Source organism: Electrona antarctica, assembly GCF_951216825.1.
Source record: "Electrona antarctica genome assembly, chromosome: 8".
Lineage (NCBI taxonomy): Eukaryota > Metazoa > Chordata > Actinopteri > Myctophiformes > Myctophidae > Electrona > Electrona antarctica.
In genome coordinates, this window is record NC_136789.1 from 29,334,832 (window position 1) to 29,350,733 (window position 15,902).

The 15,902-nt window shown below is 41.5% G+C and overlaps 1 protein-coding gene across 10 annotated transcripts in view; it reads left to right on the forward strand.

Moving 5' to 3' along the window:
- The window catches only part of arhgap32b (Rho GTPase activating protein 32b), a 166,336-nt gene that overhangs the window by 119,924 nt on the left and 30,510 nt on the right, over window positions 1-15,902 (forward strand). The window contains exon 1 of one of the 10 annotated variants that reach the window (XM_079508355.1): window positions 8,870-9,045. The exons of the other annotated variants lie outside the window; for them this stretch is intronic. The gene's annotated coding sequence lies outside the window, so the exon portion shown is untranslated. Of the gene's footprint in view, window positions 1-8,869; window positions 9,046-15,902 lie in introns of those variants that run through there. 10 annotated transcript variants of the gene reach the window in all.

Genomic DNA, 15,902 nt, shown 5'->3' on the forward strand with positions numbered 1-15,902 from the left:
CATTCTCTCTTCTTTACCGTATCTATGGGCTCCATCGTGTTCCATTCTTTATCCTCAATGGAGCAGCACAACTTGGCTGTGTTGGTCGTGGAATGGATGGCAGATAGTCAGATACTGGACACACAAAACAACCCTCTGTATCTAATCTAAATGTATTCCAAGGCAGCACGCGTTGCTCTTCCATAAGGCAAGATCCAGGGCATTATGGATAATAGATCTCTTAAAGGGAATGGCACCTGGCACACTGATTGGTTTAAGTTGCGTAACGCTCAAACCACACCTATGCATAATGTAATGGGTATAGCGGAGGACTAGCCCTTACCCGTTGTGAGATATTGCCCCCCCATAAATATCTTTAATTGCCGTTCATTAAGAAAAATACGGGGGGTAGTGTGCCCTGGGTGCGTTTTCTCATTTTTAATTCACTAATAAATTCATTATTAATTTATAATTTGTTAAATTGGAAAAAGGGCTTCGTTAAGACCTCCATATTATTATGGTCAATGCCTGTGTGAAAAGTGGGAGTGATTGGTGCAGGCAGTGAGGTGTTTCTGACACACAGACAGACATTGAGTTAATTATAGTATGATTTAGGTGGTGGCACAAGATAGCATTTTTTTACGGGGGAACGCCTCTTACACAATACTAAATCCCAACATGAAGGAGATAGGGCTCCTGGCGCGAAATGGAGCCCCTTTATCTCAAAATGCATGTAAGGTTACTACAGCATTTCTCAAGGCTGTGGAGTGTTGCCCATAGCATGCAGCTGTAAGGCTGTGGAGTGTTGCCCATAGCATGCAGCTGTAAGGCTGTGGAGTGTTGCCCCATAGCATGCAGCTGTATTTGTGTGTTTCTGTTTGGTTTGAAGTTGAAAGGCCATGGCCGGGCGGGGCACTGTGGTGCTGGGTCTAGACTGGCCTTGATTTATTTAATCCCTTTGGACCTGAGGACGATTCTACAAATGTCTTCTAAATCTTGACAGTTTTCTGAAAAACCCTATGTTTCTATGTCAGTGGTTCTCAAACTATTTCACGTCAAGGTCCCCCAAAAATATATGAAATTGCCCGCCGACCCCCATCTGAAAATATGTTGTTTCAGGGACCCCCCCCTACCCCCCCCCCACCCCAGAAGCAAAGATTTGAGCTAAAAACGTTCGCTCTGAAAGAATATATATAAAGATTTGCGCCACAGTATCACGATTTTTTCAAAAAATAGCAGACCTACAGTACAAGCTCATAGCGTGCTTGTAGATCTGCTATTTTTCAACAGCCTTAAAGCATAACATAATGCTTTAAAACACCAAAAAGGGGTTCTCGTTCAGAATGGGTTAATCCTTTTACAATGAGAGGGGCTGTAAACCCCTGCATTGAGAGTTAAGCTTTGTGCTGTGCAACAGTAAGAATCAGTGTCTGCCTCTCCATGGTGACTGAAAGCATACATTCCAGCAGTGAGGGAAGGGAACCCCCAGCAGGTTTTAAAAAAGAGAAAAAGAAATGCTCGCACCGGCTAAATCACTAGGGGTGTCCTAACTACAGGCCCATGAACCAGACCCAGCCTGTGGGTGTAGAACTATACAGGCCCATGAACCAGACCCAGCCTGTGGGTGTAGAACTATACAGGCCCATGAACCAGACCCAGCCTGTGGGAACACTTTTGGGAAAAGAATAATAAGGTTGTAGATCTGCTATTGAAAAATAGCAGATCTACAAGCTCATAGTGCGGCACCGAGTGCCGCGCTACGAGCTTGTAGGTCTGCTATTTTTTTGTAAAAAAACGTGAAAATTTGGCGCAAATTTTTGAATATATTTTCTTTCAGAACGAACGTTTTTGACTCATATTTTTGCTTCTGGGGGGGGTCCCTGGAACAACATATTTTCAGATGGGGGTCGGTGGCCAAATACAGATAATTCTGGGGGTCCTTGACATGAAATATTGAGCACCACTGATACAGAAACATGTCATGATTTAGAAGACATTTTTTGTGTCAGGCTGGGTTTAAAAAAGAAATGCTCGCACTGGCTAAACCAGGGGTGTCCTAACTACAGGCCCATGAACCAGACCCAGCCTGTGGGAACACTTATGAGAAAAGAATAATAACGTAAAAAAAAATATATATATATATATATAATAATAATAACTGTTCAAATATTCTCATCCGGTTATCATCTATCTGGGTGTGGCAGCCACTCTCTTTCCCCTTGTTAAACTTGTTAGAGCCAAAAAAATCTCAGCTACTGGCAATTTGACTATTTTGTATGCATCTGACGACATATGAAATGCAAATAAAATGTATAGTATACACATTCCATTTTAGTTCAAAACCTGAAATCAGTAGGATATTGTGTTTTGTGACATACCGGTAACGGTAATAGTATACATTCATGCTTTTCAGTATTGGGAGCATGCACAGCGCGCGCACACACACACACACACACACACACACACACACACACACACACACACACACACACACACACTGACCAGTTTGTCCCACGACCTAAAATGAGTTGCTGGACTGGACTGGATCCAGTCCAGTGTAGTCACAACTTGCTGTTATGGGAATTGTTCATAATCTGCTGCAATTCAATTTAAAGAAAGACTGCAGATGCAAAACCCATGTGTGTTTTTAAATGCTTTGGTCTGTCCATCCATTCCATATGGCAAGTCCATCTGCCATATAAATGGACTAGTTACTGTACGGGACGACGTGCATATGAGATCAGGGTTCTTCTGTACCACTGGCATGCAGTGTTGTTTTTGGCAGCAAATTTTTATTTTAGTTTTTAGTCATTAGTCTCTTGAATAGCTTTCATTTAGTTTTAGTCACATTTTAGTCACCCGGAATGTTTTAGTGTTAGTCTAGTTTTAGTCGACTAAATATCATAAGATTTTAGTCGACTAAATCTACAGTTGATTTAGTCAATTAAAATGTATTTTGGCGGGCCTGGATGCCGTCGTAATGACTGATTTTACACTTGCAACCAAGTGTAAAATGACTTATACTTGTCCACTAGTCCCTTCCTAACATTTTAGTCTAGTTTTTAGCTGTTGACGAAATTGTCAATACATTTAGTCTTAGTTTTAGTCATCATAGCTTTAGTTTTCGTCAGTGAAAAAAGGTATAGTCGACGAACATTTTCCGTCTTAAAGGACCACTTCACCACTTTTCAACATCTCTTCATATAATTGGTCCTCACTAATGTTCATGATAAAACACCACAATTTTTTCCTACTCAGTCTGTGTCTCATAGGAGGGCTTTGGGCAGTTCGGACACCCGTCCACCAGTGACATCATCATTAGGCAGATTTTATTTTTAAACAAGATTTGTTTTAAAATATATTTAGATTTTTATTATCGTGAGAACGATGGCTTCAACTTTTCAGGAAAATAAAGCCTGCCGTTTCTATTAGCTTGGATTCACCATCGATGATGTCACTGGTGGACGGGTTTCTGAACTGCCCACAGCCTTCCTATGAGACACAGACTGAGTAGGAAAAAATGGTGGTATTTTATCATGAACATTAGTTAGGACCAATTTGAAGTGGTGAAGTGGTCCTTTAAGTTTTAGTCGACAAAAACAACACTGCTAGCATGTAATGGTCATGTCAGTCTACTGTACTACAGTAGAGTAAACGACTAAACATGTTAATTTAAGTTGGTGTGATGGATGGACACAGAGTCTACATCCATCAATAAGAGTGCTGGTCATTGCTTCTCCAGCTGGCCCTTATGAAACCTGCCAGGTGTTTTTACCCACATGTTGACTGACTGTCCACCTCTTTCCATCCTTTCCCTCCAAACTAAAGCCCGGACCACCTCGGTCAGTGTCTGGGGATAAAGTGATTTGGACAGCTGTGAGCGTATATGAGCCAAGACAGCTGGTTATGTGTGCAGGAGAGAAGAGAGACAGAGTGTGATTTGTCCCTCCTGTCCCTCGGGTGCTTAGACAATTTCCTGGTGCATATGGTCTGGGCTGTGAAACTATGCTAGGCACTGGGAGGAACTCGTGTGAAGTTGGTACTCCAGAGTGCAATAGTAGATGAGATTGTGGTTGAAAATGACAATTTATTTTCTCTCCTCTTTTGAAGCAGACAGGGCTACTTTTGTTTATGTGCATTCACCTGGTTGACTTCCCCCTGTTGTGAACACTTGCAGTATGTACTGTAGGACTTGTTACAAAATAATGCAAATTAGTATGTACACTTTAGCCTTTAGTGTAATGATGATACATTATGCAGAGTGAATCGAGAGGTGATATACTTTATTGTCCCACGGGGGGGGGGGATTTGTCTTGGGCAAAGTGCACTAGTACATCAACGTTTTAAAAAACACACACAGACGATACACAGATAGCAGCATTGTATAGACATTGCAGAGAGAGACAGACAACCCAAGCATAAGCCGTCTCCATAATAGGTATACTGTAATACATTAAGTAGAATGCAATTTAGCAATCAAGAGAAGTGTATGAATATAAAAATACCAAAGAGTATTCACAAGGTATAAATATTCACAAGGTATAGTAAGTGTGTAGTGTATAGTAAGTGTGTCACATGATAAAAAAAAAACGGTGCAAATTAGCAATCAAAAGTATACAAGAATAAGAACGATAAGTAATAGACAAAGTCAGGAGTCCCTATCCACTACGAGCTATATGAACTATGTGTTGGTTGTTCAGTAGAACAATTGAAGTTGTAAGATGTCACTCACTATCTTCACTGGTATCGCCACGCCCACAGCTGTGTGGCAGTATTGCAATGGTGTCCAATTACTATTAACGCACACTTGGCACAAACACCCCAAAGGGTTTAGTGGGACTTAAATCCATTTAATTTTCAATCTGCTTTGTATATAATATTATACCACCAGTGATGCAAATATCCTGCATTCTTCGACGCACTACATTGAGAGAGGACGCAATCATGTCACCCTCCGGGGGTCCTGGGTCACAATCGGTACTGTACTGTAATATAATTCCCGTTTTAAAAAAAGGGAATCGCGGTAAAACATATTTACCAAATCAAACATAGGGTTTTGACTGAGCCCACACCACAGTACACTACAGTACATTTAGATTTAGACCTAATTTAGACCTAATTTGATGGCTACAGTTTTAACTTCATGCGTAACTGAAGAAGCGTGAAACCCCTTTTGGTGTTAGCATTATGTTATGCTTTAGCTATTGAAAAATACCAGATCTACAAGCGCATAGCGCGCCACCGAGTAGCGCACTACGAGCTTGTAGGTCTGCTATTTTTGAAAAATCGAAGAACCACTGACATAGAAACATAGCTTTTTCAGAAAACTGTCAGGATTTAGAAGACATTTTTAGAATCTGATCTCAGGTCAAAATGGGTTAAATTAGAGAACCATGCGTCATGGTGTCTAAAATGACAGGTATTGAAATAGAAGACAGCAGAAGACATAAAAAAAGAATCATTCCACTCTTTCATAATAGTGCCATTAAATTTGAGTTGCAGTTGAGCCATTTCCAGACATAATATCCACATCCTTCCCATTTCTAAATGAATCATCCAGATCACAGTTAAAGTTCTATGTCAAGGGTCCTCAATAGGCGGACCGCGGTCCACGACCGGACCGCGGACCACCTCTCTGTGGACCCTGGGCAAAAAAATAATAATAACTTGACAAAATAAAAGTGTTCTTTGTGCCTCAACACAATACCTCTCATTTGCTGTGAATTTTTGGAGGGGAATATTTGTGAAACATTTTATTTCCATACTCTGCACCCCAGTATTGGTTGGTTGGGAGGGGATCCGATTTGTATAAGCTTGTCTTGGTGTGACTGTACTAAAACATATAGAGCCCTGCTCTCCGCTGGCCGCTGCCTGGCCCGCGCTGCGTGGCATGGGACCGGAACTTAGTCTTTCTCAAAAATGATTAGTGGACCTTCAGCATTTCTAGTTGAGGACCCCTGTTCTATGTAGATGCAAAGAAAAATGAGCAGACCATGCCTAGAGCAGAGCCTGTGGGGGACCCTGGCCCCACTAAGTAGACTATATAGTTTAACCCATTTAGGCCTAAAGAAAATGCCTTCTAAATCCTGACAGTTTTCTGAAAAACCTCTCTGTCAGTAGTTCTCAAACATATTCATGTCAAGGACCCCAAATATATTATGACATATGACATTGGCCCCCATCTGAAAATATGTTGTTCCAGGGACCCTCCCAGTAGCAAAGATATGAAATAAAAACTTGCTCTGTAACAATATATATTCAAAGATTCCAGGCGCTATGAGCTTGTAGATCTGCTATTTTTCAACATGGGGTTGGGGTAGCTGTCGCCCCGCTCCCCCCATCTCTATCCCCATTTCCTGTCAGACTACTTTCAACCTATCAATAAAGGCAGAAAAAGGCAAAAGAATATCTTAAAATAATAATTATTATTATGGTTGGTAAAGTCGCTCATGGCCACTCCCTAACTTACCATTTTCTTTTATTTTCTTTTAAGCTTAAAATGAGTTAGGCCTGCATCTTAAAATGAAAGCTCAATGGCATTACTCTGATCAAAGCCAAATAGATATCATGATAATATACATTAAAGTTAAAAGTTATCTTTGTACTGTATAAATGATGATGGTATATTAATATTGACCTTTTATCATCACACAATCACTCGAGCTCAATCACACAATTGATCGAGCTTGTCGTCCTGTCAAAAGTTCCACAACAGAAATGCCAAATGTACTTCCAGTGAAAACAGATGGGGGTCTAATCTATGGTGTGCCCGTTTGTCATCTACCTATGACTTGTGTGCGTGGCGTGCATGCAGCCGTTCACACGCGTGCAAAGCGAAGCCTACTTATTTGGCCTGGTCTGTGCACAAGAAATGTGTCGCTTTGATTGATTGATTGAAATATTTATTAACAGTTTGCAGAATTACAGTACATTTCAAGCACAAACTCAATACAAAGACTGTTAACTGTGAGTGGACAACCCAATTAAGCATTACACTTGTTTACAAGAGGGTCCACCTTGTTCAATTCATCAAAGATATGCCCAGCGGCCCCATGCAGCCCCAGGACAACCTCGTGTCACCAGGGTTTCCATGCCCGCCAGGGCCGCCAGACTGGGTACAGCCTGGGTTTGCGAAGGAGATTAGCTGCCCAGACAAGACAGTCCAATTTACAGAGAGAACTAGCATCAGACCCATAGACTGGATCAGACCTCACCTAATAAATGAGAGACTGACTTCCTTCAGCTCGCGGCTCACCTCTTTTCAGAAGCCATGCCATGCACACCGTGAGGTTCCAAACGGAGCTATAGCCGCTACTTGGGTTTACGAGGCTAGCCGACGTGACTTGAATTACTTCCATAGAATCAAACCATTGCTTTTCACTGCGTGTAAAGAAACGATCTTGATGAACTCAACAATCGAATAGAGATCTTGTGTTAACTTTGGATCTGTCACACGTACGTAGGTATAGGCCTATACGCCTGATTTATTGTCTCCACCAGGCCGAAGGCATGGGGAGAGAGTATGTTTTGCACTGTGTCCGTGTGTCCGTCCGTCCGTGTGTCCGTCCGTCTGTGAACAGCTAATCTCTGACACCGTTGGCTTGATCGCAGCCATACTCTGCACACACACTCCCTGAATGCCAGAGCTGAACCTCTGCTCCAATGTTTTCACATTGGCCTGTTATAGCGCCACCAGGAGGCCGCTTTGTGCAAAACAAATGTTTTGACAGTAAACCTACAGATTTTGTCCAAACATTACGCAAATTGGTACACAGTCTCTCTAGAGCCATTCAACGAAACGGATCTTTCAGATTTTTCAGACTCCATCCTGATTGGCTACGATTGGCTTCCAAAGTTCGCAGGAGTGCTCCATTTTAAACAAAATGCTGCAACATCGTGTGATTTCCGTGAAATCTTGCACGCACATTTCCACTAGGCCGAGGAAGAAATGCCATTTGAATATTTTCAACTCAGCCTCTTGGTGGCGCTATAACTGGCCGATTTGTGTTTTTACCTATAACTGCACCGATCTGTGTAAAACCATGTATGCACACTCCCTAGAGGCCAAGGAAAAACCTTTGCCTGGAATTTTTCACATCTGCTCTTTATAGCGCCACCAGGAGGCCGACATGTGTAAAAAACATTTTCTAATATTACTCCTTCAGATTTTATCCAAATTTCACGCAAATTGGTACACATGCTCTCCATAGTCATGTGATCATGTGATTTGTTTGATTTCTCATAATTATCCATCCTGATTGGCTAACTCCTCAACGCAGTGTCCGATTGCGGTGAAACTGTGCATGCCTATTCCCACTACTAGGCTGAGGAAGAAATGCCACTTGACAGTTTTCAAATCAGCCTCATGGTGGCGCTACAACAGGCCAAGTCGCGTCTCACACACACACACCCACACACACACACACACACACACACACACACACAAAACCCCAAATAAACATGTTTATATTACTCCTAAAGATTTTGCCAAACATCACACACACTCCTATCCTCCTGGTGGAGACCTGTGCCCAGAAGGGCACTTTTTCTAGTTGTAGTTGCGCTCCGTACGTCTCACGCCGAAAATAGACGATCTGCAAGCTCACAGGCGCGTTGCGATGCGACGCTTTATGAGCTTGTAGATCTGCGGTTTTCGGTGCGAGGCTTTTAGTTAATAGAGGCAGAGCCAAAGTGGTCAGACAGACAGACAGACAGAGCACAGTCAGCGAGGCGCGGCGGGGCTGCATTCATTTTCCACTGTGTGTGATAGTTAGAGATAGAGATACATGCTGGTCTGGACTCTAGTCGGGCTGTAAAACGATCCACCAGGGATCCACTAGCTGACAAGGCAAAGGGGAAAGATATTTCAATCTCTCTCTCTCTCTCTGAACGATAACGTTCACTTTCTATCTTCCAATAATTATCATCGGCGATTCTCGACTCGGAAGTTTCGGCGCTCTATTCTTATAGTTAGAGACAGACAGGACCTTATTGGCACGATAATATAAATTCACTTTGGATGTATTATTTCGAATCATTTAGCCGCAACGTTACCATGGGCCGAAGGTAAGGAAATGCGTTTGGAAAAAATGTTTAATCCCAGGCTATGTTTTCTTTGCGAGGAGGAAGACATCTCTTGTCTTTGCCTGCCTGCATCTTTCTACTAAAAAAATGTTTGAAATGTTGACCACATATTGCAAAGATCTCGAGGAATATGAAAATGCTATTTAGATTATTGCAATTAACATCTGCGCACAGTATACTTATTTGACAATTCAAAGTATGGGAAAAAGTAAGAAACTGTTTTGGCCAAATATAACTTTAGGCTATCATTTTACTATCAAAAGAGAATCATATTTTATATTGAATTGAGTTAAGTTTAATCTATTCATTAGGCTATGACTTGATTTATTATGACGCAGAGGATTGTTAGTTAGTTGTTAGTTTAAACCACCGCTTTGTTTTGATTGATTTAAGTATGTATCAACAGATTGGAGAATTACAGTACATTTCAATTTAAGCACAACTCAATACAAAAACTGTTAACTGTGAGTGGACGACACCATAAAGCATTTATACACTTGTTTACAATAGGGTGCAGCAATAGGGTGTTATGGCAACCCTGAATGGTGTGATAGCCTCCCTGAGTTAGTAACTGTATGCTAGTGTGTTGACGTTCGTTGTTAAACACAACAACAATAGTTCGGGGGTGCTTTCAATTCAAGCTTTTGTGTTTTCTATCTTCATTCATTTGTTGTTGCTTTCACCAAGCCACGCCCCCTGCTCTCCTCACAGACAGTACAGAGCATAGGGGGGGGGGGGCGGGGCGGGGTACAGAGCATAGAGGGGGGGGGGGTACAGAGCATAGAGGGGGGGGGGGGGGGGTAATGGTAGACTAGGCTAGAGGCTGATTACACATTACTGCTATATATGAAAGTTACTCATTACAGAGTTGAAAATAAACAGTTACTGATTACTTTTAAGATTACCCCACTTCTAGTCAGCTTGAAAATCATTTGATTAGTGAGTGGCTCTGATATATATATATATATGTGTATGTGTATGTGTGTGTGTATGTGTGTGTGTGTGTGTGTCTCATGTTGTCATGATTGAAAACATTATGCTCCCCATGATGTACATCTTAAAAAAACATTTGTGAAAATATAGGGCTATGATGATCCTTGTCTTTGATGTTTGATTTTAGCATTTGACATCAAGGTTTGTCCTATGTTGATTAATTTGACATCAAGGTTTGTCCTATGTTGATTAATTTGACATCAAGGTTTGTCCTATGTTGATTAATTTGACATCAAGGTTTGTCCTATGTTGATTAATTTGACATCAAGGTTTGTCCTATGTTGATTAATTTGATCAGGACTAACATTAGTATGAATGTGTGAATTGGACAAAGACATTGTGACGTGTCTTTTATTTGCCATAGTCATTATTAGGTGCGGTCCGGTGTTGATTTTGGCAGCACATTTAGATTTTAGTTTTAGTCATAGTCTCTTGGAATAGCTTTCATTTAGTTTTAGTTACATTTTAGTCACCTGGAATGTTTTAGTGTTAGTCTAGTTTTAGTCGACTAAATATCATAAGATTTTAGTCGACTAAATCTACAGTTGATTTAGTCGACTAAAATGTATTTTGGCGGGCCTTGATGCCGTTGTAATGATTTTACACTTGCTGAAAATAGCCACGTTGTGAGATTGTAGATCGGTTGTTTTCAGCATGCAACCAAGTGTAAAATGACTTACACTGGATCTCTTGTCCACTAGTCCCTTCCTAACATTTTAGTCTAGTTTGTATTTGTTGACGAAACTGTCAGTATATTTAGTCTTATAGTTTTAGTCATCGTAGCTTAGTTTTCATTTAGTTTCCATTTAGTTTTTGTCAGTAAAAACATGTAGTCGACGAACATTTTTCATCTTAGTTTTAGTCGACGAAGTCAACACTGGTGCGGCCACACACACACACACACACACACACACACACACAACAAACTGACGTAGTTGCTTTTGCTTTTGTTCCCTCACTTGCAGATGCGTTTAGAGAAGCAATCAAAGATGGAACAATAAGCCATTTTTCTCCTGGTACTACAACCACACCACTTGTGCTCTGTTGAGTTAACAAGGACCACTGTCTGTCACTCATGATGATCACATTTAGCAGGGAGACACTGTTCTGTTGTTTACTATGCGCTACTACTACACTAATTGGCACCTCTACAGATGCCAACGAGAGGTAGTTATGACAGCTAAACCTAACACATGTGTTGTGTTGGACACTGTTTACCCTGGTTCCACTGGCAGGGGAGCTTTACCCTGGTTCCACTGGCAGGGGAGCTTTACCCTGGTTCCACTGGCAGGGGAGCTTTACCCTGGTTCCACTGGCAGGGGAGCTTTACCCTGGTTCCACTGGCAGGGGAGCTTTACCCTGGTTCCACTGGCAGGGGAGCTTTACCCTGGTTCCACTGGCAGGGGAGCTTTACCCTGGTTCCACTGGCAGGGGAGCTTTACCCTGGTTCCACTGGCAGGGGAGCTTTACCCTGGTTCCACTGGCAGGGGAGCTTTACCCTGGTTCCACTGGCAGGGGAGCTTTACCCTGGTTCCACTGGCAGGGGAGCTTTACCCTGGTTCCACTGGCAGGGGAGCTTTACCCTGGTTCCACTGGCAGGGGAGCTTTACCCTGGTTCCACTGGCAGGGGAGCTTTACCCTGGTTCCACTGGCAGGGGAGCTTTACCCTGGTTCCACTGGCAGGGGAGCTTTACCCTGGTTCCACTGGCAGGGGAGCTTTACCCTGGTTCCACTGGCAGGGGAGCTTTACCCTGGTTCCACTGGCAGGGGAGGGTTTGTAAACATAGTGGTGGTGTAGTGGTGACCTCCCATTAACCTGTTTAGACCGGGGTGCATACTTAGTTTAGACTAGTCATTGGTTAGACATGGGTTAACCCATTTTGGACTGAGTTTGATTAAAAAAAAGGCTTCTAAATCCTAACATCTTTCTGAAAAACCTATGTTTCTATGTCAGTGGTGCTCAACCTTTTTCATGTCAAGGACCCCCAGAATTATCTCTATTGGGCCACACGGACCCCCATCTCAAAACATGTAGTTCCAGGGACCCCCCCAGAAGCAAATATTTTAGTTAAAAATGTTCGCTCTGAAATATATATTCAATGATTTGCGCCACATTTTAACGATTTTTCAATAGCTAAAGTATAACATAATGCTTAAAACACCAACAGGGGTTCCCGCCCAAAATGGGTTAAGGTTAGGTTTAGGTGTGCTGCCCCGTGGGAGGTTAGGTTTAGGGTGAGGGTTTGAGATAGGTTGTAGTTGTTGGACTAATGACTGGTCTAACCAATGACTAGTCTAAACTAAGTACTGCACCCGTTTAGACCTGAGGCAGATTCTAAAAAGAAATGTCTTCTAAATCCTAAAAGTTTTCTGGAAAAAAAATCTATGTTTCTATGTCAGTGGTTCTCAAACTATTTCATGTCAAGGACCCCCAGAATTATCTGTAATTGGCCACCGACCCCCATCTGAAAATATGTTGTTCCAGGGACCTCCCTTTGAGTTAAAAACGTTCGCTCTGAAAGAATATATATTCAAAGATTTGCGTCACATTTTCACGATTTAAAAAAAAATAGCAGATCTACAAGCTCGTAGCGCGGCACTCGGTTTTATGACTCATGTATTTTTGCCCCACAACACAGAGGTACATTGGAACTTAGTAACTTACAGCTGTATATACAATTGTTTGCTGAAATTAGCAGATCTAACAAGCTTGTAGATCTTGTTGTAGAGTAGACTGCTATTTTCGATTGATCGATTCGACACCATCGTATGAGTATAATCAGGCTTAAATTGGTCAGTTATTTATCAGTCACTTGGTAGAACTTTATTCTATCTGCTTTTCTTTATTTCTTAAATGAAGCCTGGTGGTGCACTCTTTGAACGTTGAGGGCAATTCAAAATATTAACACACATCTTTTAAATGAGCCATTTGCATTGAATTTGAACAACGCATTATCGTGCTGTCACGTGCGTAGTGGTTATCACTGTCCCTTTTTTGGGCATGTCATAATTAAGCACGAATTTACAAAAATGTCAGAATTTAGTGGTTAACCCATTTTGGGCGGGAACCCCTTTTGGTGTTTTAAACATTGTTATAATTTAGCTATTGAAAAATAGCAGATCTACAAGCTCATAGCGCGCCACCGAGTGGCGCGCTACGAGCTTGTAGGTCTGCTATTTTTTTTAAATTGTGAAAATATTTATTTCAGAAAACTGGAGGATTTAGAAGATTTATTTTTAAGGATTGGGCCTGTCTCTCTTTTCTCTTCATCCTCCTTCTCACTCTGGCTCATCCTTGACCTCCACACAGCCCTGTTGGTTTTCCCAGGCTGACACTGTCTGTTAAAGGGCCACTTCACCCCTTTTGCAACCAGATCTTATTTTAATGATGTTTGGGAGACAAGAAACACTTTCCTGGGGGTTTTTATGTGGGTAAAATGTGTTTTTAGATATTTCAGTATTTCAAAGTGTCCAGTGTCCATTTCCATTATTTCCTGGACTACATGTTGACAGCCCTCCCCCTATCCACAAGGAGGAGCAGTGGACCAAAGCAGTATGGGAATTGTAGTCCAGGAAGGAAGTGAGCCCAGTGTCCATGACATCATGGAGCCCATGGCCACTTTGAAATACTAAAATATCTAAAAACACATATTACCCACGTAAAAACCCCAGGAAAGTGTTTCTTGTCTCCCGAACATCATTCAAATAAGATCTGGTTGCAAAAGGGGTGAAGTGGCCCTTTAAAGAGGGAGGAATATGATAGGGACTGGACTGGAAGCAAGAAACAATTAAGATTTTCATAATAAGAATATTCAAATGTGTATAATTTGTGCCTACAGCAAAGACGAACAAACCCATTTGAGGTCATTTGCAATGCCAGCGTCAACACAGTGGAAAGCTGTCAGAATTCCCATAAACAGGACCTATAGTTGATTTATAGTTTTATGACTTCTGATAAGCATACAAATACCAGGCGGAGACAATAGGCCCTTCTTTCACTATCTGTGAACATTATGGCTGTCATTTCGCCGACAGAAGAGCCTTGAACAAGACGACCTGTTCTCACAATATGGTGCAAAGCTACTGTACATGTGTATGAAATACTGTTATACCAGTTCAAAGCTACTGTACAGGTGTATGAAATAATGTTATACCAGTTCAAAGCTACTGTACAGGTGTATGAAATAATGGTATACCAGTTCAAAGCTACTGTACATGTGTATGAAATAATGTTATACCAGTTCAAAGCTACTGTACAGGTGTATGAAATAATGTTATACCAGTTCAAAGCTACTGTACAGGTGTATGAAATAATGTTATACCAGTTCAAAGCTACTGTACAGGTGTATGAAATAATGTTATACCAGTTCAAAGCTACTGTACAGGTGTATGAAATAATGTTATACCAGTTCAAAGCTACTGTACAGGTGTATGAAATAATGTTATACCAGTTCAAAGCTACTGTACATGTGTATGAAATAATGGTATACCAGTTCAAAGCTACTGTACATGTGTATGAAATAATGTTATACCAGTTCAAAGCTACTGTACAGGTGTATGAAATAATGTTATACCAGTTCAAAGCTACTGTACAGGTGTATGAAATAATGGTATACCAGTTCAAAGCTACTGTACAGGTGTATGAAATAATGTTATACCAGTTCAAAGCTACTGTACAGGTGTATGAAATAATGTTATACCAGTTCAAAGCTACTGTACAGGTGTATGAAATAATGTTATACCAGTTCAAAGCTACTGTACAGGTGTATGAAATAATGGTATACCAGTTCAAAGCTACTGGACATGTGTATGAAATAATGGTATACCAGTTCAAAGCTACTGTACAGGTGTATGAAATAATGTTATACCAGTTCGATTTAAGAATGCACAGATAATTATCAGCCAGATAATTATCGGCCCGATATCAGACATTATGACATCGCCCCGATAAATTCGATAACATTATTAATAGCCCCGGTAATATATGGTAAATATATTCTTTATTTTATATATTTTCATATGCTTACAGACTGTTCTTTGTTTTATCTGCTGATTGTTTGTATCTGCTGACAAAGCACCCGCAGAGGTGTGTGTGTGTGTGTGTGTGTGTGTGTGTGTGTGTGTGTGTGTGTGTGTGTGTGTGTGTGTGTGTGTGTGTGTGTGTGTGTGTGTGTGTGTGTGTGTGTGTGTGTGTGTGTGTGTGTGTGTGTGTGTGTGTGTGTGTGTGTGTGTGTGTGTGTGTGTGTGTTTGTGTTTATTTGTATCGGTATCAATATCGTGATCACATCCCTGGTCCGATTAGTACTCTTTTATTACCAAACCCTTTTTTCTTTTCTTTTTTTAATTTTAATTTTTCTTTTTTTAATCATTTTCAGCAACGCCCTGCACATAGAAACACACACACATTAAAACCTGGGAGCTGACCAGTACAACCACAGTCTTATACTGTTACTCCAGGGGGAGCAATTGGGGGTTCAGTGCCTTGCTCAAGGGCACTTCAGCGCTGTTGGGTGAGTGATGACAATCACTTCCCCACCCAAATTTTTCCTGCCCGTCCGGGGAATCGAACCGGCAACAAGGGCGCTCCTCTAACCCTTAGGCCACTGCTGCCCTTCCTGATGTCTAGATGATACAGTCCCACCCTGCTTCAGAAATCCAAATGACTTGTGGAATGGTTGAAGAATGTGTTCTTCAACCATTCCACAAGTCATTTGGATTTCTGAAGCAGAGCAATAAGAGTCTGCCTCCCGGCTGTAGTCCTCGTTGACACTGAGCAGATCCACAGCCTGAGTCAGTTCTTCACAAACTGGTATTTGCTGTCAGCCCCATTACATCCAACGTGAGCT